The 27,401-nt window shown below is 35.0% G+C and overlaps 1 pseudogene; it reads left to right on the forward strand.

The window, feature by feature from the left end:
• The first annotated feature begins 8,030 nt into the window (after positions 1–8,030).
• LOC119040146 (translation machinery-associated protein 7-like) lies at positions 8,031–8,256 on the forward strand (annotated as a pseudogene).
• Positions 8,257–27,401: the final 19,145 nt, after the last annotated feature.

Below are 27,401 nucleotides of genomic sequence, written 5' to 3' on the forward strand. Positions count from 1 at the left end.
TGTATTGCTGGGTCTGGTTTGCTAATATATTTTTGAGGATTTTAGCATCTATGTTCATCAGGGATATTGGCTTACAATTTTTTTCTTTGTTTTGTCTTTGCCTTGTTTTAGAATTAGGATAATACTGGACTTATAGAAAGAGCTTGGAAGTGTTCCCTCCTCTTGAATTTTTTGGAAAAGTTTGAGAAGGATCAGTGATAGTTCTTATTTGAATTATTGGTAAAATTCTGTTGTGAAGCTATTTGGTCTAGGTATTTTGTGCACCAGGAGTTTTTTGATTACTGCTTTAATTTCCTTCATTATATTACTTATTCTAAATAATCATGGTATTAAACATCAAACACACTAATTTACTAAAAATAATTAACTCTCAATTCTTTTAAACTTGCCTTAAGAAGAACAATAATTTTCATTTTAAAAAGCCCAATTTAAGAAAGCAGAATGGAGTGATTTCTAACAGTTTATTGACAACAAAAGAAAAGGCTCTGGAGTTCCATAATTGATTATGATTGATCCCATGGCTTGGCCACCAGGGCCACAGACAAACGTAATCATGAGAGGGACTGGTAACAATGATAAGAATGCAAATGGCGAATATTTGGAGAAAAGGAATCTGCATCTGACAGACTGGCTTGAACATATTCATCAGTTCCAACGACACCTGCCACAGCAAATGATAACTGTCCTGTTAACATGATGGCAGCCTTGGAAATGCCAAGTCAGATCAGTGTCTCCACTTTCTCCAGCTGAGTTGTGCAAGTAACTTCCTCACAGCTGTATCTCACTTTACATGATTAATGCTGACAACAAGGTTAGAATATAATGCCTTTTTCCTTTTAACTTGTGATATTCTCTGGGATTTTCTGCTTGAGAATAGATGCTAACTGTGAAAGTTGAGTCATATACAAAACTGAACAAACCTTGCAACGATGCCAATGGTCCACATTCTCCATAGAACAGTACATTGGGACAAAGGAAAAGCTAATCCTATTAATCATATTAGCATTGTATTTGTAGGAAATTAGTCAATAATGAGAGAAACACAATTAGGCTTTTTATTGAGGTAGCAAGAAAAGATAATGGAATAGACAAGGTATAAAAATACAGTCAATAAGTTTGAAATAATAGGGAGAGAAACTTATTCTCTTAAACAAGGATATAAAACCTTATTTCAAATGCCAATGGGAAGAATAAGATAAGATTATCATTTATGTACTTTACATGATAATATAGACAAGGAATTAAAGAATCAGTGGAAAATGTTGATTGATTAATAAGAATGTTCAGTAGAGTGATTGGATAAAAAGAGAGTACAATATGTCAGCCTTCATTATTTATTGATTCTTTATTTGTGAATTTCCTGATTCAATGCAAATTTTTAACCCTAAGTTTAGTAAATACCATGTTTTTGTAGTCATTTGTGGATATTCATAGAATGGCAAAAAGTTTACCATTCACATTCCCACCTGAGATTGAACAAGCTGACACTTTGCCTTTTTGTAGGCCCTCTTTCCCTGAGGCTTCACTTTTGCCCCTTTCAGGTGGGAAGTGTCCATGGTTAATGAGGTTAACCATGGTCTGAAAATACATAAAGGAAAATTGTATAAGTAACCATTCACGAATTTTAAATTGCGTGCTGTTCTCAGTAGTGTGATAAAATCTTCCACCATCATGCCCGAGGTGTGTGGCATCCCTTTGTCCAGTGTATTCATGCTGAATATACTACCCAACTGTTACTCACTGAGTAGCCATTCTCATTATCAGACTAGTTACCAGAGAGAGTGAAAGAGAGACTACATTCACACAACTTTTAATACTGCATGTTATTATTCTATTTTTAGTTATTATTGTTAATCTATTACTGTGCCTGATTTGTAAATTAAACTTTATCATGGAAATGCACGTGTAGGAAAAAGTGTAGTATATATAGGGTTTAGTACTATTGGTGGTTTCAGGCATCCACTGCAGGGGCTTGGAATGTTTGCCTCTTGGATAAAGGGAGACTATTGTATTTAGGTTTTGGCATTTTTGTCCTTTTCATTGGTGATTTCACTGTTTAAAATGTCCTGAAGTACCACGCTGAAGTGATGTCCACTGTTTCTAAATGCATGAAAGCTGTGAATTGGAGAAAATACAGGTGTTAGGTATATTTTGTTCAGGCATGAGCTGTAGTGCTATTGGCTGTGAATTCAAAATTAATAAATCTCATATATTAAGTGTGTACACACTTATACATTTTAAATAAGGTGTTTTTAAACAGAGACACATAAAAAAACACATAAAGCAAGGTTATGTATTGATTAATTAATGAAAATGTGACCAGAGGCTTTTAGGAACCTTACCCTATATTTTCCCTAAGAACAATGATTCAGTATTTGCTAATTCAGTATCTGTGACAAATTTATAGGACATAACTACTGTGAATGAGAAACACCTGTACATAAAAACTCTCAGGGATCTTATTAAATACCATATTTTAAAATATAATATAAAATATTTAACTGAAGATTACAACAAAAATATACTAAATTTAATAATGAACTTAACCTATTTTGGTAGTTCATTTGTTTCTTCCTTCCTTCCTCTCTCTCTCTCTTTGAATTTAAGTTGCCTAGGGACAGAGAATGTCAGATTCTTTCCTACAACCCTGGCTGTGGAATAATGTTTAGCACATACATATAAGAAACCAGTAGGTAAGTGGCTAGTATTGCTTTTTGTTGGAGTTCTTGCATGCTTTTATTTTATTTCTTTTGTAAATACTGATTTCAGAATTACTGAAAATCTGGTGAGATTTAAAAATTGCACCAAAGAAGGAAAGTCAATAGTGAGCATAGGTGAACCTTATGAGAACAATGGGGAAAAAGTAATTAACAATGTAGATGAATTAAATAAACACACATTTTATAAGTTAACACACACAATAAAAAATAATGGACATAGAATATTTTATAAAGCAGGAACCACAAATGTGCATGTCTGAAAAATACTAAATTTATTAATATATATAAAGCTCATATAAATAAATAAGAAAATTACAATCTCAATAAACAAATAGAAAAAGGTAGACGATTTCCACAAGGTATGTTAAGAAAATCTGTTAGAGCTAATAAACAAATTTAGTAAAGTACTAGGATACAAAATGAACACACAAAAAATCAGTTGAGTCTCCATGTACTGACATGAACTATCAGAAAGAGAAATTAAAAAAATAATATCATTTAAAACTTCAAAAACAATAAAATACTGAGGAATAAATTTAACTAAGAGAAAGATATATACACTGAAAACTATAAGATATTGATAAAATAAATTGAAGATACAAATGAATAAAAAGATATTCCATTTTCATGGATTAGAAGAATTGTTAAAGTATTATTAATTTTAAATATTGATGAATTGTTAATATTGTTAAAATATAGATACCACCCAAAACAATGTAAAGATTCAATGCAATTCATATCAAAATTTCAATGGCACTTTTCACAGCAATAGGAAATTTTTTAAAAAGTTACCGAACCACAGAAGACCCTGAATAACCATAAGCAATCTTGAGAAAGAAGAATAAAGCTGGAGGCATCATACTTCTTGATTTCAAATTATACTATAAAACCACAATAACCAAGCGGTATGTTATTGGCATAAAAACAGGCACATAGAACAATAAAACAGAATTAAGAGGGCATATATAAATCCATGGTTATATGGTGAATTTATTTTTAACAAAGAAGCCAAGAATATACAATGCTTAATGAATAATCTTATCAATAAATGGTGTTGGAAAAACTGGACAGCCATGTGCAGAAGAATGAAACTGTACCCCTTTTTAGACCATATACAGAAATCAACTCAAAATGGATTAAAGACTTGGATATAAGATCTGAAATGACTATCCACCTGGCTCATGATATACTCCATGAACACAGTTTGCCCACCAACCTCAAAAGAGATCAAGCTGTTCCCTACCTGAGGCCTTTAACTCATGTTCTTCCATTCATGTTGAACAGTTTCTCTGCTTCCACTTGCTAGCTTCTACATATCTGTCAGACCTCACCCAAAAGCACACTCTTCAGAGAGACTTTCCCTATAATCCTTGTTTAAGTAGGTCCCATTCTATTCCCCATTATAAGACCCTCTCTATTACTTTTCACATATCACATATCTACATAGCACATTATGTTTTGTCCCTCCTTATTTAATTTTGCTTCAATAGAACTGTAATAGCCTAATCAATAAAATATAATTTAAAAAAGAATGATAACTGAGAGGAACATAGAGAAAAAAAAGAATGTAAGTTCCCTTAAGAACAAAAAATCTTCTGTCCTACTTAATCCTTCCTATTCTCACTAGAAGGCCCTCTCCAGGTGGGGTCAGGCATCAAATGCAGTCAGAGAGGCAGACAGAGCCAGATCACACAGTCATATGGGGGAGGGTAAGGGTGATTTAAACTAAAAGGACCTCAGAAGTCATCTAGTTCAAGTTAAATTCTAACAAGGACAAGATTCAATACTTCCACTAACAAATGACAAATGTGGGCCTTGAAAACATATAAATGTCATGGTCACATTGTGAGCTGTTAAAAAAAGAAATGACTTTTTAATTAATAGAAAACTCATGTTATTGACAACTTAGGGAAAAATACCAAGTTCTATCAGTTCAATGAATTGGTGGAGTTATAGGAGCAAACATTGAAAACCAAGGTCTTGACCATTAACTCATGGAACACAAAGTACTGTCTCATCAGAATGTAATGAAGTTCAATTCACTGAGTTTGCCATTGCCATTGTCAATAGTGGCTGAAGGCAAGCACAGATTTCCACTCTTTATCCTCATGACATTATATTTGTTTATTTTTTCTCAAATATTATATTACTTCAATTTTAAAGAACAAGTTATGGAGATGCTTAAAAACAATGATCCTGATAAGCAAGTGCCATATGAATTTGAGAAAGTTATAAATGTTAAAACAATTTTCACTTTCATTATTATAGTAAGGTAGATTTTTCAAGATTAATTTAGAGATATACATAAAGATATTAATTATGAATTTAGATTCTCGTGCTTCAGTGGCATTTTATTTCACATTCTAAAAATTCCCTCCTGTGTTTGGGCCAAACAAAATCAGAGATAAAAATTGCCCAAGAAAATCAATATAAAGAACAGCTAAGAAAAGAATAAGCAAAGCAATATTAGAGAGTGACTCTGGCTGTTAAAGAACCATCTGGATTTGTAAAGTTAAAAGCAAATGATCTAATATAACTCCAAATGCAATCAGGTACTAAAGGAAGAAGTTTAAAAGATGTGATAGGAAGGAGAGGAAAGGCATGGTAAGTAGCTTATACATATTTTCCATGTTAGCCCACAGAAAGAAATTTATTTTATATTGTAGTCCATACATATACAAAATTTATATATAATATATAGTGTATAAATTGTAGGTATAATGATATAGAGTACAAATAATGTAGGTATTTTACTCTAGTAAGTGTGAAGTGCTCTAATATATTTTTCTTATCTGCTCTATTTGGATCAATGCCATTTCATTTCATTTAAAATAAAGCTTATTTTGAACAATTAAATTGATCTTATTTCATAATTAGTGGGTTGCTAATCCAGAATCTGAAAATTACTGCAGAAAAAAATTATCCAGGACTCGACTATGTCACAGTATTTCAGAGAATATAAAGGAGTGAAAAAGGAGGTAAAAAAGACAAAATGGTGACTATATATAATAAAAGAGATTCTGTGACTCTTTTCCATGGATATCAGGGTACATTTGTGTAATGCCCCTTGTCTCAAGGTCCAGGAGCCCACAGGCAAGGAGAACTGGACAGACAGCATTGGATGCTAGGTCAGTTGCTTTCCATGGAGGGAAATCTAAGCTAAGACAGAAATGGGTGGAGAAAAAAATTGAAAGTCTTGACTAAAGAGCAGAGGAATAATGAATGTTTGATTAAGAAAGAACTGAAAGAATCGATGTTGTCTCCTAAGATTTTGTGTCTGAGGTAGAGTCTGAGAAAAGAGGATATAACCAGTGGGAAATAAATTTATTCTAAGGAAAGTGACTAGAACATCAATGAGTAGCTCTGGATGATATGAAAGGATTTCCTAACTGTTGCTTTTCTTAGGAGTTCTTACCATCTAAATTTAGTCTACCTACCTAATGTTTGACATATTATTTTATAGTAACTTCTGCTTATTAAGCCACTTTATGCAATTTTGTCACAAGACTACTTGTTGAGTGAAATGCTGGAAAGTAGATTACTTTCCATCAAACAATATTCCACCAAAATAGTTACAATGAGTTATCTGAGATAACTATGAAGATTTGCTATTTTTTTTTTTTGCTATATTGGGGCTTTCTTAAGGCCATTTTTTTGTGATTAGTGTAAATCCCATTTTTCTGCCAGAGCTGAGGTGATCTTGGAGATGTGAGTGCCATGTTGTTTCCTGCAGGGAGAAGGATAATCAGGCGATATGGCTGTTAGTGGCCTGATGTGGTGGAAAGAACACAAATTCCCTTGAGGCGTATTTGATCTTGAGGATACCCTTGGACCATGAGTGAATACATAATGAGAGGATGCCACTGACCATATTGGAACTCCTACAGTTTAGGAAGACAGGTACTGCAGATGTCCTCTATGCTAGTTATCTTTAAGATGACCTAAAGTGAAGGTCAGCAAACTTATTCTGAGAAGGGCCAGATACTGAGTACTTTTGCTTCATGGCCCATATGGTTTCCACTTCAACTTTTCGCTATTCTGTCAAAAGAAACAACTGGTTAAAGATATAGGTGCTGCTATATTCCAAAAATATTTTATTTACAATAACAGGTAGTGGGGTGGTTTGGTCTGTGGGATGTAGTTTGCTCACTCCTGCCCTGGAGAGATATTTGAGTGTAGGCAGATGTAAAATATTTTGCAGAAAACTGTTTTTTTATTGCTGAGGAGGGATCATATTTGGTATTAAAGTATTTCTCTTTCACACTATAAAGGGGTAAAAGAGGAGGAAGAGAGAAGCAAGTAGATTTACAGGAGAGTTCACTTCATAAAGAATTTTACACATAACTCATCAGGCATTGCATAGTGCTGGCTCAAAATAATAATGCCAGAAAACTGTCTCTGATATGGCTTGAGAGAATATTCATAACCTTGCTTCCTTCTTTGGCACAATTCCATTTGTCCTCTAGGCCAAAGAGATACTTCCCATAACCATTAGGTCCCCTGGTGGATTCTCCGCCTTTCAGTCTTCCAGAACCCTCTATTATTTATTGTGCTGTAACAATTTAAATACTTGGAGGATAAAACTTCAGCCTATATAATTCAAGAGAAGCCGAAGGAATAAAGCTAAATAGACACAGCTAAAACTGGCTCTGGGCTCTCATGACAGCCATCTTTCCGTGATACCACACACTTTCTTCCTTAAAACTTCATTATTTTTTCACAAAAAATCAAATAACCATAAATATGCTACAGTCCAACCTGTGCAAATATATAGAGCTTAATGTTACTCTTAGTTTTGAAATGTTCAGTATAGCCAGAGTCACAACAGAGAAAATAGATTTTCCAAAGCTAGTTTCCCTCTTCCTCAGATACCCAGAAAATCTAGTTCCTTAGAAAATCACTCAGTTTCCACTTTAGTCATAGTGCAGATTCTAATAACATCTAAGAGCATTCTCTCCACCCCAACGTTCAACAAGCAAAATATACCTTGGTACAATCTAGAAATAATCCCAGGGACAGATGTGTGAAATTGTATATAATTTCTAGGCTTTCCTGTATATTTTAGACCTCTTCACTGGGAAAATGCACAGGTAGAGCAGATTTATGAGCATGTGTCATATGAGAGAGGAAATTTAGTATAGTGGCTAAAAGACCAGAGTCTGGAGCGTGCTGCTCGTTGAGTGCCTCCATACCCTCATCCACAAAATGGGTTAATAATACCTCAGGATTATATATGTTGTGAGGATTATATATAAAATATGTGAACAGGAGCTTCCAGTGGCAGGGTCTAGGGAAGGGGTGGCAGGTGCCATGTCTGGCAGCAAAGGTGACAAGAAGAAGCCCTTGAAGCAGCCTAAGAAACAGGCCAAAAAATGGACGAGAGAAGGCATTTAAGGAGAAGCAGAAAGGGGAGCAGAAGAAACTCAAGGAGCGAAAAGTGAAGGACATGGGGAAGGTCACCCTGGCCACAGGTGGGATTAAGGAATCTGGCAAAAAGGGAGTCCTTCCCTGTGCCTGGAGCAACCATGATCCTTAATTCCATTCCTGTTTTAACATCTGGATTCCCTGTCACAATGTCTCTTGCCACCTATAGCTAGGATGAAGTGTTGTCTTGGAGCCTGATGTATATTTAAGAATAAACTTTTGTGATGATGATGATGATGATGATGATACAGTGGCTCATCCTCTTTAGTTTTTCTCACTGTGCCATTTCAGCCTTAGGTGTGAGGTCGGAGTAAACCCAGCCCAGAATCCCGTTGAAGGATATTCTTCAGGCTTTGTTCTGTCCTGAATTCTGTGCTGCCTGGAATTAAACCAACTCATTTGAAAAAATACAAACAGAAAATCAAATAAAACAATTAAAGACTTGGAACAGTGTCTTACACATTATCTGCATTCAACAAATATAAAAAATGGGTGTGGGATATGTATAAATGAGGAGAGGAATAGGAAATACTTATTTTCCTCATTTAGATTATGCTGATTTCCCCTGTGGATTCATTAAAATTAAAAAGACTTCCAACTATCACTTACCTCCTCCCTGTCTTGATTTTTACTCTTCCATCAGTGTAGAAGGAAGAACCTTTGACTTTAGTGAACTTCAGATCATTTGAGAAAGGCAGTGCCTGCTACACTGTATTGGGAGCTTCAGCATTTGAGTTATGACTATGAATTGCTTCCTATATAATGAAGTACTGAGCCTGTTCCCCTCTCTGAGTCTTTGTTTTCTCAAGTATAAACTGAGTTTTACAACATACACCTTGAAGAATTATAGTTTATATTCAGTGCCAAACACAGTGGTAAGTTTTAGTAATGCTTAGTCTATTAGGGGTATATTTTTTTATTATATGACATTCTCTGGTAATCTGCTTTTCATGTAAAGTTTAAAGAAAGGAATTGTGGACTAAGATATTGTGATCAGAGGCCTGAATTTTGGATCTCTGCCGAGAACAGTGAGGCTCCAGGCAATTCACCTCCCTTTTCTGTACATTTCTTTTCTCTTTGAGAAGATGATGAGGTTATTTTAACCTTATTACCTTGAGTGAGGTTTGCAGAGGTCTGATACAGAGTAAGAGAGAGAAACTAGGCTTTTATTGTTTTGTTACTCACAGTTCCCAGGGGAAATACACAGCTTTCAGGAGAAGCATGGGAGTGGTTAGGAGGCAGAGAAAAAGGGGAACGTGGGCAAACACCTTTTATCATGCTTTTTGTTGGAAAGAAATGGTGAGGAAGGACCTACACAGGTTTAGGTAGGTCTGGCCAATTTGAATAATTTCAGTGGGCTCTGGCCATAGGCTGTCTCTGGCTCTCTGGTACCTGGCCCAGGGGTGATTAGGGTGGTTGTGTAGTGGCGCGGAGAGTGTGAGTCCCATAGGAAAAATTGTTGGGGGTGTGGACTTAATCAGTTGCTCAAAAAAGGGAATAAAATGGTCTCTAGCCAGGTGTTGAACACTGGGTCAAGGCAGCACAAAAACACCCGTATTATAGATGTTAAATTAAGTCAACTTAATATCTTTCCAAGTTTAAGTTGATTTGGGGGCAATCACTTTTCTTGCTTGGTAATTCTTGGGCAATAACTGACATGTCACACAATTATAAGCAGGGAATCCATATTCTTTGCTTGGATGCATCAGCCAGGTATACCAGTGCTCCCCCTTCCAGGCTTGTTGACAGGAGACTTGTTGACAGGACAGGGGGTCTTTTCCTTCAAGAAAACATCCACTCAGGAGCATCTGGCCTAGAGACAACAGGTATTTCTAGTTCACAGTGAAGTCCAGTTTCTCATCTTGTTCCGTGTCCTGTGGGATTTTTTCCCAGGTGGCCTTTCCACTGACATTCTAAGTAAGAATAGAAACTAGTTTCAAATACTCAAGAGAGTGTATATACTGGTTTGACATGTTCCCTACTTCCCAAAATTGCATTGCCTTTAGAGTGGAAGGTAGTAAGTAAGCAGTGTACAGCATCACAAAATAGCATCCTGGTCCACAAAATAAAGACTACCTGATCCAATTCAAAGGTGAATAGAATAGAATAGAATAGAATAGAATAGAATAGAATAGAATAGAATAGAATAGAATAGAATAGAATTTGCAATTAATAACAAATTCAAGTTAACCTGGAGTGAAAGAGTATAGTTTTAAAAACAGTAGTAACTCAAGATATTTGGCCAATTTACACTGGATCTTAGTATTTTGCTAACATATTTGCAATTCAATAATCTAAAGACTTTTAAATATGTAACCTTGATATTTTAATGTTTTAAGTTGTAAAAATTATCTTAATATGACATAAGAAAGTAATATTAAAACAGAGAAAAGACAAAGCTTTTCTGGAATTTTCTGATTGCAATAAATATGGGCTCCAAAACAGATTATTCTTATACTCAGGACCAGTCACAGACCGACTGCCTTGCTTTACTTTTTCTATAGTATCCTTATTTACTTGGCTTACCAATAAACCTTTATTAAAATTCTAAGCTTAACAAACAGCATTATTGAGATATCTTTGACTTATAAAAATTTTGTATATTTGAGGTATAAAACTTCATGTTTTGATACAAGTATACATTATGAAAAGATTATTAAAGTCATGACATATTAATTAATAGCATATGAATTTCCTCTGTGTAGTTGTCAGTGTGTGTGTGCATGCATGTGTACATGTTGACATTTAAGTTCTACCCTCATTCCAAATTTCAAGTATGCAGTAACACATTGCTAATTATCCTCATCAGGTAGTATATTAGGTAACTGTAAGTTACGCATCTGGTATAACTAAACCTTTTAATCCTTGACCATCATCACCCAGTTTCCTCTCAGTCCCAGCCACTGGCAGCTACCATTCTCCTCTCTCCTTCTGTGAGTTTAGATATTTTAGGTTTCATGAGCATGATCATGAAGTATTTCTCTTTTCATGTCTGGCTTATTACATGTGGCATAATATCCTTTGCCTCCATCTGTGTGGCAGCAAATGGCAAGATTTCCTTCATTTTTAAGGCTGGATAATATTTCACTGTGTGTGTGTATATATATATATATTTATTCTTTTTTATTTTATTCTTGTTTATTCTATTACATTTGTCCCAATCCCCCACTTTGTCCTCCTTCCCACCCCATCTCCCACTCCCATAGTATTTGATATTGCATTTTCTTTATCCACTTATTCATAGACAGACACTAAGGTTATTTCCATATTTTGGCTGTTGTGAATAATGCTATAATAAACATAAGAGTAAAAAATATCTTTTCGAGATAATGATTTTATTTCCTTTAGATACATACCCAGAAACAGGGCTGATACATCATATGGCATGTTTATTTGTATTTTTTTTTTGTGGAATCTCCATATTGTTTTCCATAATGGCCATGCTAATTTACATTTCAACCAGAAGTATACAAGGGTTCCCTTTTTGCCACATCATCTCCAACACTTATTTTTGTCTTTTTGATAATAGCCATACTGACTGGTGTGAGGTGAAAGCTCACTGTGATTTTGATTTGCATTTCTCTGATTAGAGATGCTAAGCAGATTTTCAGATACCTCTTAGCTATTTGATTCTTTTTTTGAGGAGTGTCTATTTAGGTCCTTTGGTCATTTTTCAATTGTGTTATTTGTATTTTGGAAATGGAATTATGTGAGTTCTTTGTATTTTTTATATAATAACCCCTTATCAGATAAATGATTTGTAAATATTTCCCCCATTCCATAGGTTGCTTTTAACTTTGTTGATTGTTCCGTGTGTGAAGAGGTAGGTTTTTTAGTTTGATGTAATCCACCTATTTTTGTTTTTGTTGCCTGTGCTTTTGGTGTCATATCTAAAAAATATATATATTTTCAAGACCAATATCAAGAAGGTTTTTTTATTTTCTTCTAGGAATTTACAAGATTTACAATTAAGCCTTTAATCCATTTAGTGTTCATTTTTCTACATGGTGTGACATAGGGGTCTAATATCATTTGTCTACATGTGAAGCACAGTTTTTCCAAGATCATTTGTTGAAGAGACTATCCTTTCCCCATTGTGTGTTTATGGCACCATTGTCGATGATCAGTTGACCATAAATGCTTGGGTTTATTTCTGGGTTCTTTATTCTGTTTCATTGAGTTATATGTCTATTTTTATGTCAGTACCATACTCTTTTGATTATTATAGCTTTGTAATACAGGTTGAAGTCAGAAAGTATGAAACCTCCAACTTTGTTTTTCCTGTTCCTGATTACCTTGGTTAATCAGGGTCTATTGTGGTTCTGTATGAATTTTAAGATTTATTTTCTATCTTTGTAAAAAAACCTATTGTTGGGATTTAATGGGGATTGCAAGGAATTTATAGATTGCTTTGGGTAGTATATTTCATAATGTAGAGTCTTATAGAACAAATTGTAGAGGGACATAACTTAAAAAATTATGTGGATAGTTGGAGCAAAATGAGACTTCTAGAAATGATAATATCCTAAACTCATTGATACAACCAATACTGAAGAGGGAGAATGGAAACACGTATGGGCAGGGAGAGAATAAGCACAATTTTGAGCATGGTGAGAAATTTGGCGGAGGGATGAGCTCGAATATACATCTTTGAGAAGATAGTCCTTCATTGCTGCTGTCAAGAGCACATAATGATGAGACCTGTTTTTTCTTGGTTATCAGGAAGAATTTCTTTAAAAAACAAACCTCATGACTTTCTTTAAAAAACAAAAGACTAGTCCAGGAGTCTTTTGTCATTCAGGATCAGGATCATTGCAAATATTCTCAAGGGACTAATGCAATCTGACTGATCCCCATACCTCACTGCAGGCCAGAGAATGCTCTACATTCCCAGCATGAGCTGCTGTGACTGCCAGATGACCACTAAGGCACTAAACATCTCTTAATATTTAACTTCTTCCCTCCTCTCCAGAATATGTAGGTTGTTTTCTTTTCAATTCCAAGCACTTGTCATTTATCAAAAGAAAACCAGTTAACAAATGTATACTTGGTAGAAAGGAATTCTATGTGTTAGATAATAATAATGCCCAGCTTAGAAACCTTCGAAGCTCCTCCTATTCTCTTTCTTCTAATAGGCATTTTGACCCCAGGGACACTTGGCAATTGTGATGACATTTTTCATTGTCACAACCAGGAGAAAAGTGACCTGCTACAAGCATCTTGCAGGTAGAGGCCAGGTGTGCTGCTAAACCTCCTACAATGCTCAGAACAGATCCCCCACAACAAAGAATTATGTGGACCCAAAAATGTCAATAGTACTGGAGTCAGATTATTTTTAAGGTTACTATAAAAGGGACTGAATTAATGAAAACAACCTGAAACATAAACAGGTAGGCTTTGAATCCCACAACATTTTTTTGCTCCACAAACTGATGCATGTGTATGCATTAAACCTTTATGCATGTGCTATTTTTTTGTTTACTTCAGTTGGTTGATTGAGATTCATTACATCCTTTGTAATGGTACATTCTAACTATACAAAAGATCAAACATTTTTCCAGCATCAAATTTGTAAATTATGACAGGGCTGGAATTGAAACCCCAGTTTGATACGATGCTTTGTAAATCACCCATTACCCTGGTGATTTACACTCTACTGTGGGAACATGATGTGGTTTACCTCTCATTCCCAGCTACTCCTGTCCTACCTCAACCTGTCCCCTCCAGCTTTCACTCCTTTCACATGGTCTGGTTTCTTCATTGCTCTGTGATGTCCTAGGAAGAGAAAAATATAATAATTTATTTAGTGAAGCAATAATCAATCTGAGAGCATGTTTTGGATAAAATGATGAAGTGAAAAAAGTTCTCCTGCTGTCCATTAATACAATAAGATAAAACAACAATCCAACTGAGCCTTGGGTAATACCAGCTACTTGGTTAGATAAATGTGTGGAAGGGTCTATTTGACTGAATTAACTGGATGTTTGGCAACAGGAAAAAACAGTGATGAGGTAGTAATAAAATATAGTTGTTTAACTTACAAATTTTCCTACTCTGTTTTTATTAATATGTGCTTAAATGTATCTGATTACTTTAGAAATAGTATATAAAGTACATAGAAGACATACTATACTTATAAAAGTGTAAAACCACTACAAAACATTAAATAATTGCAAGGCTTTTCTTATGAGATTGATAAAAGGAACATTTCTGTGTGATCAAGTCAATGTGTTTCACCAATAGATGGCACAAACAATTTTCACCTTTTTTGATATACCAGGTACCCCAATTCTCTTGGGGGGTTGGGGAGAGAGGAGAAGAAAGAGAGAAGGAGAAAGAAAGAAAAGAGACTGTGTCTTTTGGAGTTTAAAAATAATGGACATGAGAAAAAGTTCTGGTTTCTTTTTACCTTTTTAACAGTTAGGGTTAATAAACATTATCTAAAAGTAAAACAGTTTTCTGTTAATATAGGTGTCCTGTAACTTGCAATTCAGCCACATGTACATTTGGAGGAGTTCTAAACCAATAGGGATAGGTTAAGTTTTGTGTCTTTCTAAGTCTTGTGTCTTTTTAAGTCACGACATTGAAACTATGTGTTGATATTAACAGTTTCTGATGTGCCATCGCTAAAAAAAAAGTCACAAATCTAATAGCATTTGGATCACTCTATGGCTCTACTTACTACATTACCATAGAAACTGTCTCAAAGAAAAGATGTTCAAAAGATGCTGTGGCCTCTGGCGAGATTCATGCCTATGTATTGGAATCCCAGTGGGGAATCTGCAGTACCCTGGTGTGTGTAGATACCTAAGATTTTTCTGGGACTACCTGAAATCTTATCACTGTACATTTCATTACTTTTATAAAGATAAATTTTCAATGGACCAAAGAAATTTAATATATATTTTAACATGCTCTGTGCCTTTATCATATCTGTATGCTATGATATTTAGTTAAACAACATATTGGATTCCAGAAACTATCTCTCAAAAAGAGAGCAAAAATGTTTCCCAGGGAGAAAATAAAGTTTGAACATTGAAAGCAGAAAAATAAGAAAAAGTATATTAAAGATAGAAGGTTAGTTACTTGTTTTACTGAAAAGTAAGCTCCTGGGTCATAAAAATGCCCTATGGGTTCTCATGATGTTTGACATGGTATTGAATAAACCCGCAGATGGTGTTACTGTCTGAAGACTGGCAAGCTGGGGGAAAAATTCAAATGAAGTGTCTATTCCAGTGAAAACAAATTGTTACCTCATTCATGAGAAAATAAAAGTATTTAGTATAATTAATCTTCCTCGAGCTGTCTGACTGATCTCCCTAGGGTTTGTTACTTATCAGAGGATCAGGGTCAGACACAGCCACTGGCAAAGTGAATATTCAATCCTACTAGTGGCCAGGTGAGTCTTGGAGAGAGGAAATCCATGTCATTGAGCTATGCATAACATCTGTTCCTATCAATAGGCAATCCTTGCTAATAAGCTTAATGAACAATGAATGAGTTGGCTGCACAATGAAGCAGATTAACATTTACCAGGCAGATCATCATATCCACTTGATTAGGAGAACCTCATTTGCAGTGGAGACATTTTTAGCAAATACATCAGTTACAAATATTCTTACCGTTAGACACATGCTACCTACATCAACCGCCCTCAGACATCATTGTTTCCAGTCCTCTAATCTTGTTCATTCTAAGTTCTTGATCATCTACCAAACTTGTTGCTGTTACTGAGGGACCAATTAAGCACAGAAGAACTTGGAATTTCTGCTTACTGTGACTATTACTTATCTCCAATACCATTCAAGGTCACAGGAATGGAGGTGCTTCTTCCCATAAATCTGCTGCTGTCGAGTGTCAGCCTGTAGTGCTGAGCAATCTGTAAAACAGGCTTAAATGTTTTCTTCTGAATCATCTGGCCATAGGCAACTCCATGAGACTGAGCTGAGGACAGAGGTTGATATGGCAATAGAAATGCAGGCACAGAATTCACAGGAGAAGCATATTTGGGAAACTCACGTGTGCACCTACCTACACTCAGTCTCATGTATGTGAAATCTGCTTGGTATGCTGCTGTTGACACTACATTTTGTGGTTGTTCAGATAATGCCCAGTTCATGAAAAGCAGCTCAGGCTCTTGGTTACCTTTACTCCTAGAGTGAGACACTCAGTTTCTCTTTGAGCTCAGAAGTGAGGCAAGGCTGCCCCTCAAGAGGAAACTATTTTCAAACTTGAGAGACATCCACTATAAATTTCTAACTGAGGTTTGTTAGAGTCATTATTCAGAGTCATTATTCATGAAATCTGCCACACATATTTCACGAGCACTGTATCTGTGGTCTAGCCATACCAGTCATGCAAGAGAGCCTTCTTTTATTCAGGCCCCGGTGAAACTGACAGCCTTTGGGTCATTCAGTACATGGGTTGCAATAGCACATCCAAATCTATTTTTTGTCACCTTGAAAATCCAAAGATTTTCACAAAATATTATATCTCCTACTTTGAGTTAGAAGAGTGTGCAAGGCAAATGCTTTCAAAGGGTTTATCTAAAACTTTCACTAAACGACCTCACATTCTCTCAGCCCTCCTTTTTGCTTCTAATACCGGCTGCAGCAAACATTCTCACCTTCGATGCATTGCACAGACCTCACTCCTTGACCTTCGGCTCTTCTGATGCATCAGCATGGGAATTCTGCAGAAAGCCCCTTGACACTTACGCATGCGCAATCCGAAGTGTGGGCAGCCTCTAACTAGTTAGTGCTGGGCGATGCTAGGTATGCACTCAAGCAGAAATTTTTGAAGCATATTTTACGGCTCCACAGAAAGTCCAACTGTGCTGTATATTTTCACTTCCTCCCCTGGGGTTACTCTGATAACAGGGCATGAGACCCTTTGGAAACCCATTCAGGATTCATATATTCACAATTTAGAATTACAGATTTGACCAATGGAAGATGATGCTGATGAATAAATCATTCCCTTGCCTTCCCTTAGATGGCCAGTTCTGAGGCATTTTCTATAATACCACTCGGAAGGTACAGGTGGGACTGACAGATTTTGTAAGGTGGCTGGCCCTCTTTTCCTGTTTTACTCTCCCTGTTCCTCACTTCAGTTTCCTGCAATATTTCCAAATAAACTACTTGCATATATTAGGCTTTGCCTTTTGAAGACTGCAGGCTGAGACAGAGTGGATCTCCCACCATGTCTCAGGTTTCTGGGCTATTCTTGCTTTCTGACATGTGTCTTACAAAGGCATCTGAAGTTCCATTTTCCAGTTCATCACCTTGTCTGATCGTAATGTTATCACCTAAGTAAATTCAGGATGATGCCTTGCAGATGGTGAGATAATAAAGATCCTGCAGATTAAATTGTGGCTCACTTATAAGGGAGGAGCTGGCAGAGCCCTGCTGTAGGATGCTAGAATTGTGCTGCTGTCTGTGAAAGCAAATAACTTCTGTAGTTTTCTGATAATTGAGATAGAAGTGAAACTAGAAAAAATCCAAATCAATACATTCCAGATATTTGGAACTGTGGTGGTTTGCTCCAGGAAATAGTCCCCATCTGGAATAGCAGCTGCAGTCAGATTCAGTTTATGCTAATCACCTGATTAAGGTTATGCTAATCAAATAATATTTCCAAGTCTTCTGTCTGCACAGGACAGTCAAGTTAAATGGTGACATTAGGAATTATCACTTGTGATTGTTTCAGTCTTGGTGGTGATTCCCCAAGAGTTACTGCTTTTGATTCATTAGTTTGATGAGGAGTGGGAGCTCAAGAGGCTTTTCGTAGTCAGCTCAAAAATAATAGCCTTTGTCCCATTAGCAAATGCTAGTCCCTGAGTTTATCTGTTTATACAACACTCTCAGAAACTAAGGTTATAACACAAGATGGGCCTGGGTTCCCATTCAGCCCTGAATGAAGTGGAATATGATCAATCTCCATTTTCCAGTTGAGAAAGGAAGGTTTGCTTCCTGAATACCCATTCAAACCTACTGCAGCCATGCTGTTTTCTGCTGCAGGTTGTACAGACTATACAAAAATTCTTAGCCTCTCAGCAGCTATGTGATACTGTTCTGGCTAATGAGAATTGGGACTATCTGGATAGGAGTTTAGTTCCTGAGTGAACCTGGAAAAGTCTTGTGAAGAAAATATTTGACTTTTTCTTTTGCCCTCCTTCTTGCCTAAATGTAGATTCCCTGCCCAGTACCACACTCTTACCTGACACCTTCTAAACTTCTAATTGTATAACTACACATGAGAAAAAGCCTTCCACATTCCATTTCACCAGCTTTGTAGGTTTTTCTCATACTCATTATTCATATAACTGGGCATATAGACCATGTAATTCATATCAGTTTCTATGCTGAGTGGTAACCATAGAGTCCTAGCCTCTTAGAATAATGAGTATTTCTTTTTCCCCATTTCATAGTATTTCTGAAGCATCCCAATGAAATTAGAAAAAGTTGCATTAAAAAAGGTAAGAGAAAAATTTACTTTATAGACCATGATATTATTGTCAGTCTTCTCTCCCTTGTTGTATTCAAAGGACTCTCAGTCTTGAACTGACTCAGAACTGGGATTAGACAAGGTGCTATGACTCTATTGTTATGGTATTAATGGTATTACATTTCTATCATTATACTTAGAATGTATATTCTTATGCAAAGCACATAGACCTTAATTGGCTTTGCATCTATGTAAACCTCTATGTATTTCATACTCAGTAATGATTTCAGTAATCTCTAGATGAAACCATACCAATTACCACTCTGTCCCTGCTTGTGTATTACAGTAAGCATGACCACTTCTGTCTGCTGATTAAATAGAAACTTTGGCACAACTACTTTGGACTGCTTCTAAGGGAGAGAGAAAACAACTGCATTTTGTTTTAAAGCACTGTTAATACTTTTCTTGTTAATGAAACTAGACCTAACACGGTTTCACTTTTCGAGGTAAATGTTCTGGTAGGGCTGTTAAAGGGTCTTCAAGCAGGAATGACCACATCTACCAGGCATCCAGGACATGGTTCTGCTGACAAAGTCTGCAGACTGGAGGGTGCTTATTACTCAAATGTGAGACAATTCTTCGTGAAGGATTTTTCCACTTTTTAGGGTATTTAAAAATCACTCATACATAAGTGGTAAATGCCAGTATATTCCCAAGTAATAGTACCTCCATTTACCTATGGAAGGCCTCTGGGCTTCTAGCACTTCCGGTTGAAAAATTACCACTTTAAACCATGCACATCTTTCTTTCCATGAATCCTGATTTTGGTGCCCTATTCAAATTTTAACATTTACATAAGAGATTTGGCAAAGTTGTAATTTAACTGATGTTGTAAATAGTCAAGCCTTAGAATTGTATGTTAACATTTATTTTTTGTACTTTCATCCCTTTGGCCACAAGTGATAAGAAATTAGTTTAACACAGTCACAGAAAACCCTTGATTTTCTGACTCTTCCCTGAATAAGAAACTTAGAACTTTGAATTTGTCATTTTATTTCTGTAGCATTCCAGTGTGATTAGAAACCACTGGTCCATCCCATAGTCCTCATACTCATTATGTTGTTTTATAACAATGAACATTGGATTCCTCAGAGTCTTGCCATCAATGGGCACTTCATGCCAGATAGACACAGGTGATAATAAATCAGTTATTTATTGAGCCAGAACATGTTATCCACTCATAGTGTAAGTTATAATCTTACTACTTCAGAACAAATCAAAAAAGAAAAATAATTCCAGATTTATTCCTTCAAGTATCTGTTGTCTGCAACTAAAACTAGTACTGGCTTCTGAATCCATCAGTGTTCTTAGTTGCAGCAAACAGATGTCACCTAAGGTCATTTCTTTAAAAAATAATGACTAAGAATCAGTTTGGAGAATATAAAGAGGGCAATTCCTCAACTGTATACCACAGGGGTTGCTTCTGTGACCAGTCAGCTCAGCTCCGCATGGGGGCATCAGCAGGCCCATGATGCTGGGGACAGGAGGCCAAGGCTCCACTATCACTGTTCCTGAAAGTGGATTCCACTGAGTAATCAGGTGCAGCTGACTCCTTCTGAGCTGCGATCTCACACGAGTGTGTCTGATAGAATAATGTTTACATTATCACCACATTTTTTCAGACTGGTCTTTCCTTCTTTCAAGCTTGTGTTGCTGTAGTTATGGCAACACATAGCTTACTTTCCCATCATAGATTACTACCACTCATTATCTTTATAATATCTGCCAGCTAGATAGTGATAGTGTTTACTGCATGCTTTAACAGCTTTATTATATATTTTTACATGCGGTACTTTGATTACTATGCAAATTGAGACATTTTCATACATCAATGTCTCATTTGAATTTTTCTATGTGAATTTTTTTTAAGATTTTATTTTTATTTATATTTAGAGAGAGAGGAAGGGAAGAAGAGAAACATCAATGTGTGGTTGCCTCTTGTGTGCCCCCAAGTGGGGACTTGGCCTGCAACCCAGGCATGTGCCCTGACTGGGAATGGAACCAGTGATATTTTGGTTCTCTATGTAAATTTCTATGCTTTTTCTCCACCAAATTTTCAATTATAGTGTTACCTTAATTTGTTATTTATAAACATTTGTATATTTATTGAAACTATAAACTATTATTATATTTGATATAAATATATTTCCAGATCTTTATAGTTTCTAATTTATTGTCTATTTTATGTGGTTAAGTATATTATTTTCTTTTATAATATTGTTCCTCTATTGTTTTTATGCTAAGCAAGTCCTTTCTAATTCCAAACTAAGTAAAGATTTACTTATATTTTATTTTATTCATAATAGTTTTTGTTTCAATTAAAAATTAATATGACATACAGTTCTTCACAGTAATTTCTTACAATCCTTTCTATTTCTGTGGTATCAGTTGTAATCTCTCCTCTTTTATTTCTGATTGTGATTATTTGTGTTCATTCCCTTCTTTTCTTGATGAGCCTACTTAAAGGCTTGTCTATTTTGTTTATCTTTTCAAAGAACCAACTCCTGGATTCATTGATCCTTAGAACTGTGCTTTTAGTCTCTATGTCATTTATTTCTGCCCTGATCTTGGTTATTTCCTTCCTTCTACTTGCTTTGGGCTGTTTTTGTTGTTGTTCCTCGAGTTCTTGCAGGCGTAGAGTAAGGTTGTTTGTTTGAAATGTTTCTATCTTCTTTAGGTAGGCCTGTATTGCTATAAACTTCCCTCTGAGGACTGCCTTCGCTGTGTCCCATAAGTTTTGGGTTGTTGTGAGATTGTTTTCATTTGTTTCCAGAAACTTTTTGATTTCTTCCCTAATTTCATTCTTGACCCATTCTTTGTTTAATAGCATACCATTCAGTCTCCATGATTTTGGGTGTTTTGGGTTTTTTCCTTTGGGGTTGGTTTCCAGTTTCAGTCCCTTGTGGTCAGAGAAAATGCTTCGTATGATTTCAATATTCTTGAATTTGTTGAGGCTTGTTTTGTGTCCTATCATGTGGTCTATCTTTGAGAATGTTCCATGTGCATTTGAAAAGAATGTGTATTTAGCTTCTTTGGGGTGAAGAGCTCTGTATATATCAGTTAAGTCCATTTCATCTAGGGTGTTGTTTATTGCCGCAATGTCTTTGTTGATATTTTGTTTGGAAGATCTGTCCATTTTTGATAGTGGGGGTGTTAAAATCCCCCACTATAATAGTGTTGCTGTCTATATCTTTCTTGAATTCCTCTAAGATTTTCTTTATATATTTTGGTGCTCCTATGTTGGGTGCATATATATTTATGATGTTAATGTCTTCTTGGTGGATTCTTCCCTTGAGTATTATGAAGTGACATTCTGGGTCTCTCTTTATGGCTCTTTTTTTGAAGTCTATTTTGTCTGATACTAGAATCGCTACCCCAGCTTTTTTTTCTTGTCCATTTGCTTGGAAAATTTGTTTCCAGCCTTTCACTTTTAGTCTGTGATGGTCTTTTGTCCTGTGGGTTTCTTGTAGGCAGCATATGTGTGGGTCATGCTTTCTTATCCATGCAGCTATTCTGTGTCTTTTGATTGGAGCATTTAATCCATTTACGTTTAAGGTTATTCCATACTGTCAGCCATTATGGAAAACAGTATGGAATTTTCTCAGAAAAATAAAAATCGACCTGCCTTTTGACCCAGCAATTCCACTGCTAGGATTATATCCCAAGAATCCTAAAACATCAATTTCAAAGAACCTATGTGCCACAATGTTCATAGCAGCACAATTTACAATAGCCAAGAGTTGGAAGCAACCTAGGTGCCTGTCAGTAAATTAATGGATCCAAAAATTGTGGTACATATACACAATGGAATTCTATGCAGGAGAGAGAAAGAAGGAGCTACTACCTTTTGCAACAACATGGATGGAACTGGAAAGCATTATGCTGAGTGAAATAGGCCAGGCATTGAAGGACAAATACCATATGATCTCACCTTTAACAGGAAGCTAAACAACAAAACAAACAAGCAAACAGAATAAAAACAAAGACGCTGAAATAGAGAACAAGTGGGCAGCGACCAGAGGGGAGAGGGAAAGGAACTTAAGGTGAAAAAGGGGGAGGGATTTTTGAGGAACAAGTATGAAAGACACAGAGATGAGGACTGGGGTGGGGTGGGGGAATGGGAGACGGGGCAGGGGGGGCTGCGATGGGAGAAATAGACAAAAAAAACTGTACTTGAAAAATAACTAAATAAAAAATATATTAAAAAAAATAAAGTGATTCCCACTGAAAAAAAATAAAATAATAAAAAAAAACAAAAAAATTAATATGAATTTGTTATTATAATACATAGTATAAAGTGAAGCTATATTTTCCCCAGTATCCCAATTTTCTAATAACTTGATAAATATTAATTTTACAGTTGGTCTGGGATTTTTAAAAGGTATAAATAAAGTGATAATTACTAGGGTCTGTTACTTCTATAATACTTTATTGTTCTGAATGTTCAGTTTTGCATAATATTGCACTATTTTATATATTATAATTCTATCATATTTCAAATTTTTACAAAGTAATTATCAACATATATTTTAAAAACTTTTATTGTTATTTTACCTTATACTTTTTCTCAGAATGCTATAGATTAAACTTGCTACATCTGCTGTCACCATAATTTGATTGAAATTGTAATTATCTGGAAAATAATTCTATAAATTAATATGAATTGATATCGTTTCAATATTTGGGAGTAATAAATGTCTGTTTAAATTACAATTTGCTGTAATTGATATGATGTTTATACCTACAAAGTGGTCACATATGTTTTTGTTAAGTTCACTTTTATTGTAGCATCTTTTAAAGTTTTTTTTGTTACTGCAAATGAATTCTGTATTCCATAACAAATAACTGACTATGACTGGCATATGGGAAAGTGAATGGCATTTCTATATTTATTATACACTCAGAAATTTTTGTTCAATTCAGTTATTAATTCTAGAACTTTATCAGATTCTTCCAAGTGTTTATGATATAGCTATACTTTAAGATAATTTTTCACCTTTTGTTCAGTGACTATGCTCCATGTTCCTATTTTGGTTTTTTTCTGGATTTCTCAGAAAAATGATGTCAAAATAATGATAAAGGAAGGATTCTTAGGTAGATAATTGGAATTTAGTTAGTGTTCCATCTTTACCTGTTATTTTTAAAGGAACCATCCTTAAATAATATTATAGTGTCTGTTTTATCAATATTTTTAAAAGTTAAGAATCAATGGTGATTCTTTATTTCCCTTCCATAGGCTTGTTAGTAATTGTTAGTAACTCTGAATATTCTTAATCAAGTTCATGTAAAAATTAAAATAATATTTTTTTATTCTATTAAATGATTATTTCTGTTTCTAGGTCATTTTACATCCATTACTGTGCTCTTAAATTTTATTTCTTATTACTTAGAATTCTTGTGTTATAGTCTAAAATGAACTTGGTCTCTGGGGTCATTTGGCATTTTGTTTTTACTCTGCTCTTATCAAGGATCTGCTTCTTTTTAACTTGACTTGGGTGACTTTTACTTTCTTTTTAATACTCTGGAGCATTTACTTATTTATTAAACAGTTTATATCACATTCTAAGATCATTTGGTTCCAGTATCCTTTATGAAGATAAATTTTTACATGTTAACTTTTTAACTGTTATTCCTGAGTTAATTTTGGTAGTTTAGTTTATATTGGACAATTAAACAAATAAAAATTTAATTATTTATTAATATAGAGTAGTAATTCTCAGACTTTACTGTGAATAAGAATCACCTGATAGCAATACAGATTTCTGGTTTACTCTTCAAAAATTCTGTTCCAGTAACTCTGATATACCTGAACATCTGTATCTTTAACTAATATTGCAATTAAGCCTTCAATAGAAGAGTTGAGAATTATGCCTTGAGAAATAATGCCATAATTTTCATATCATTGTTTCTTATAAATGCTCTCTCTTTATATTGCTTACTGTAGCCTTTGTCACAATCTTAATTTTTTCTAGCATTTCTCTTTTCTCTTATTTGAATTACTAGGGGACCATTCTCACCTATACTTTTAATTTAGCATCACTTTATTAAAATATTTATTGAGATAATATTAGTTTATAACAGTATATATGTTTCAGGTGTGCAATGCTATAATTTGACAACTGTATGTACTATATAGTTTTCACCCTCCAAAGGTCTAGTTTCCATCTATCATCATACAATTCACCCTACTCTGCACACCTAGCCCTCCTTTCATTCCCCTTCCCTCTGGCAATCATGCATCTGTTGTCTGCCTCTGTGAGTTTGATTTGTTTTTTGTTTGTACACTGGTATTGTTTTTGTTTTAGAAGTATAAATCTTGTTATTTTGTCATTTGAACTCTGTTACTATTTTATAATTTAACCTGTTTCCTCTGTGATTTTTATTTCTCCTTCATTTAAATTTCTTACTTTTCGTAGTTGTTGAGTTGAATATCCAGTGTGTGTGTGTGTATAATTCCTTTTTAAAAATAAAAATATTAAAGGCCATATTTTTGAGTATGCCAATTTATCTCTCATGAGATCTAATATAGTATCCTAACTTATTTTACAAAAGTTTAAAATCATCATTTTGAATTTTATTAATGTAGCACTTAATATATTTTTGTGTCCAGGCTTTAATTGCTTATGATTTCTCTTTAACTCTTTTTTTTTTTAGTTTCTGGTTTATTGTACTGTGAGAAAATAATATAGTTCATATGATTTTTTGAAGAAATTACTGATGTTTTCCCAGTGGCCTAATGTGTCATTCTTTTTAGACTGTGGCTACTTGAAAAGTTTTGGTTTTATAAGAGACAAGTTTCCAAGTTCACTATATTATGTACATCTTTTTGTTTTAAGATTTTATTTATTTATTTTTAGGGAGAGGGAAATGGAGGGAGAAAGACAAGACAGGGAGAGAAGCATCGATGTGAGGAACATTGATTGGTTGCCTCTTGCATGCTCCCCGACGGGGAATGAACCTGCAACTTGGGCATGTGCCCTGACTGGGAATTGAACTGGTGACTTTTTACTTTGCAGAATGATGACCAACCAATTGAGTCACACTGGTTGGGGCTTTATTATGTACATTCTTTATATCTTAATTTATTGTGTACATGCCATGACAAAGGTTGTTTAAAGTACAGCTAATTCTCTCACAAAACCATTTATTTCCTCCAACTTCCCTCACCCCCTTTCCCTTCAGGCAATCACCACATTGTTGTCTGTCTATGAGTTTTTTCTCTTATCTCTCCAGCCCCCTACTCAGCCCTAAACCCTCCCCACCAACAGCTGTCAGCCTACTCTCTATCTATGAGTCTGTCTCTACTTTGCTTTTTAGTTCATTTTGTTCATTAAATATCTTAATAACTCATTTGATTTCTAAGAGTTTTAATGATAGGAAGCATTTTTGTTTAGTATCCAAAGTTTCTTAAATATTATATGATAAATTCCACTTTTTTTATGGTATACAATCACTCTTAAAATACATTCAATTATTAAAACTATTTTCTATTTAATCCTACTATGTCCAAAACAGTTTTCCTACTTCTGTTTTTTTACATTGTTATGTGTTTGATAAGTCTTTGTTTCTCATATTGTTTTTTAACATTCATTTATAATTTTGTTGTAGTTGTATCTCTTATAATAAAGATTAGAAATAGAACTTTATTAAAACTATCTCTTGCCTTAGCTTTCTATTTTAAAAAAAGTCTTACCTATATTACTTTTGTAATTAAATTATTTTTTACTACTCACTTCATTATGTAGACCAAAAAATTGAACTTACATGTTTCTACTTCCCTCTCTATTTTTGATAACATATAATACAGTCTACTTTTTTATTTTTTAATTTTTTTTTATTTTTTTAAATTTTATTTAGTTATTTTTCAAGTACAGTTTTTTGTCTATTTTTCCCATCCCAGCCTCCCCCACCCCTTGCTCCCCACCTTCCTCCCATTCCCCCCCCTTAGTTCTCGTCCCTGTACAGTCTTCTTTTTTAAAAATTTAAAATTATCACTATTAAATCACTGCTTTTACATTGCATATCTTACAGTGGCCAAGCATTATTTATTTCTTTATAAAAACTACTCAATTTTTTCTATGTTACCACTCCTGATCTAGCTGTCCTTTTAGTTTGCTTTTGATCTCAAGGAGGGTTAGCAACAGGGGAGTGGGAGGAGGAGAAGGGGGGAGAAGGTACAGAAAATAAGTAGCATAGACGGTAGATAGAAAATAGATGGGGGGGCAAGAATAGTATGGGAAATACAGAATCTAAAGAACTTGAGACACATGGTCATAAACTAAAGTGGGGTAATGGTGAGGATGGGGGGGTAGGGTGGAGGGGAATAAAGGGGGGAATAGAACAACTGTAATGGCATAATCAATAAAAATAAATAAATAATTTAAAAAAACCTACTCAATTTTTAAAGCGCAGCCTCTGAGTCTTGGCCATTGCTTCTTTATACATTCTAACCATATCTTCCAAGAGAGATGCCTTGTGTAGAATTTCGCCTCAATGGCCATAGTTGGTTGGCCCAGCAGTTGGCCTCTGACCAACTCTAGGCTAACCTGAGTGCTCCCTCAGAAATTTTTGGAGTAGAACTGTGTCAAAATATAATGTTAAATTATCTTATATGAGGAATATTTTATGTATCAAATATATTCTGGTGGCCACAATGTGGAATATGAACTAAGGGAAGTGCAAAGGCCTTGTTTCCAGATCTCTGGGAAGGCGCGTGTCAAGGGAAGAAACATGATAACAAGGAGAAGCAGA

This window comes from Artibeus jamaicensis, unplaced genomic scaffold (genome assembly GCF_021234435.1).
Source record: "Artibeus jamaicensis isolate MK-2021 breed Jamaican fruit bat unplaced genomic scaffold, CSHL_Jam_final contig_387, whole genome shotgun sequence".
Lineage (NCBI taxonomy): Eukaryota > Metazoa > Chordata > Mammalia > Chiroptera > Phyllostomidae > Artibeus > Artibeus jamaicensis.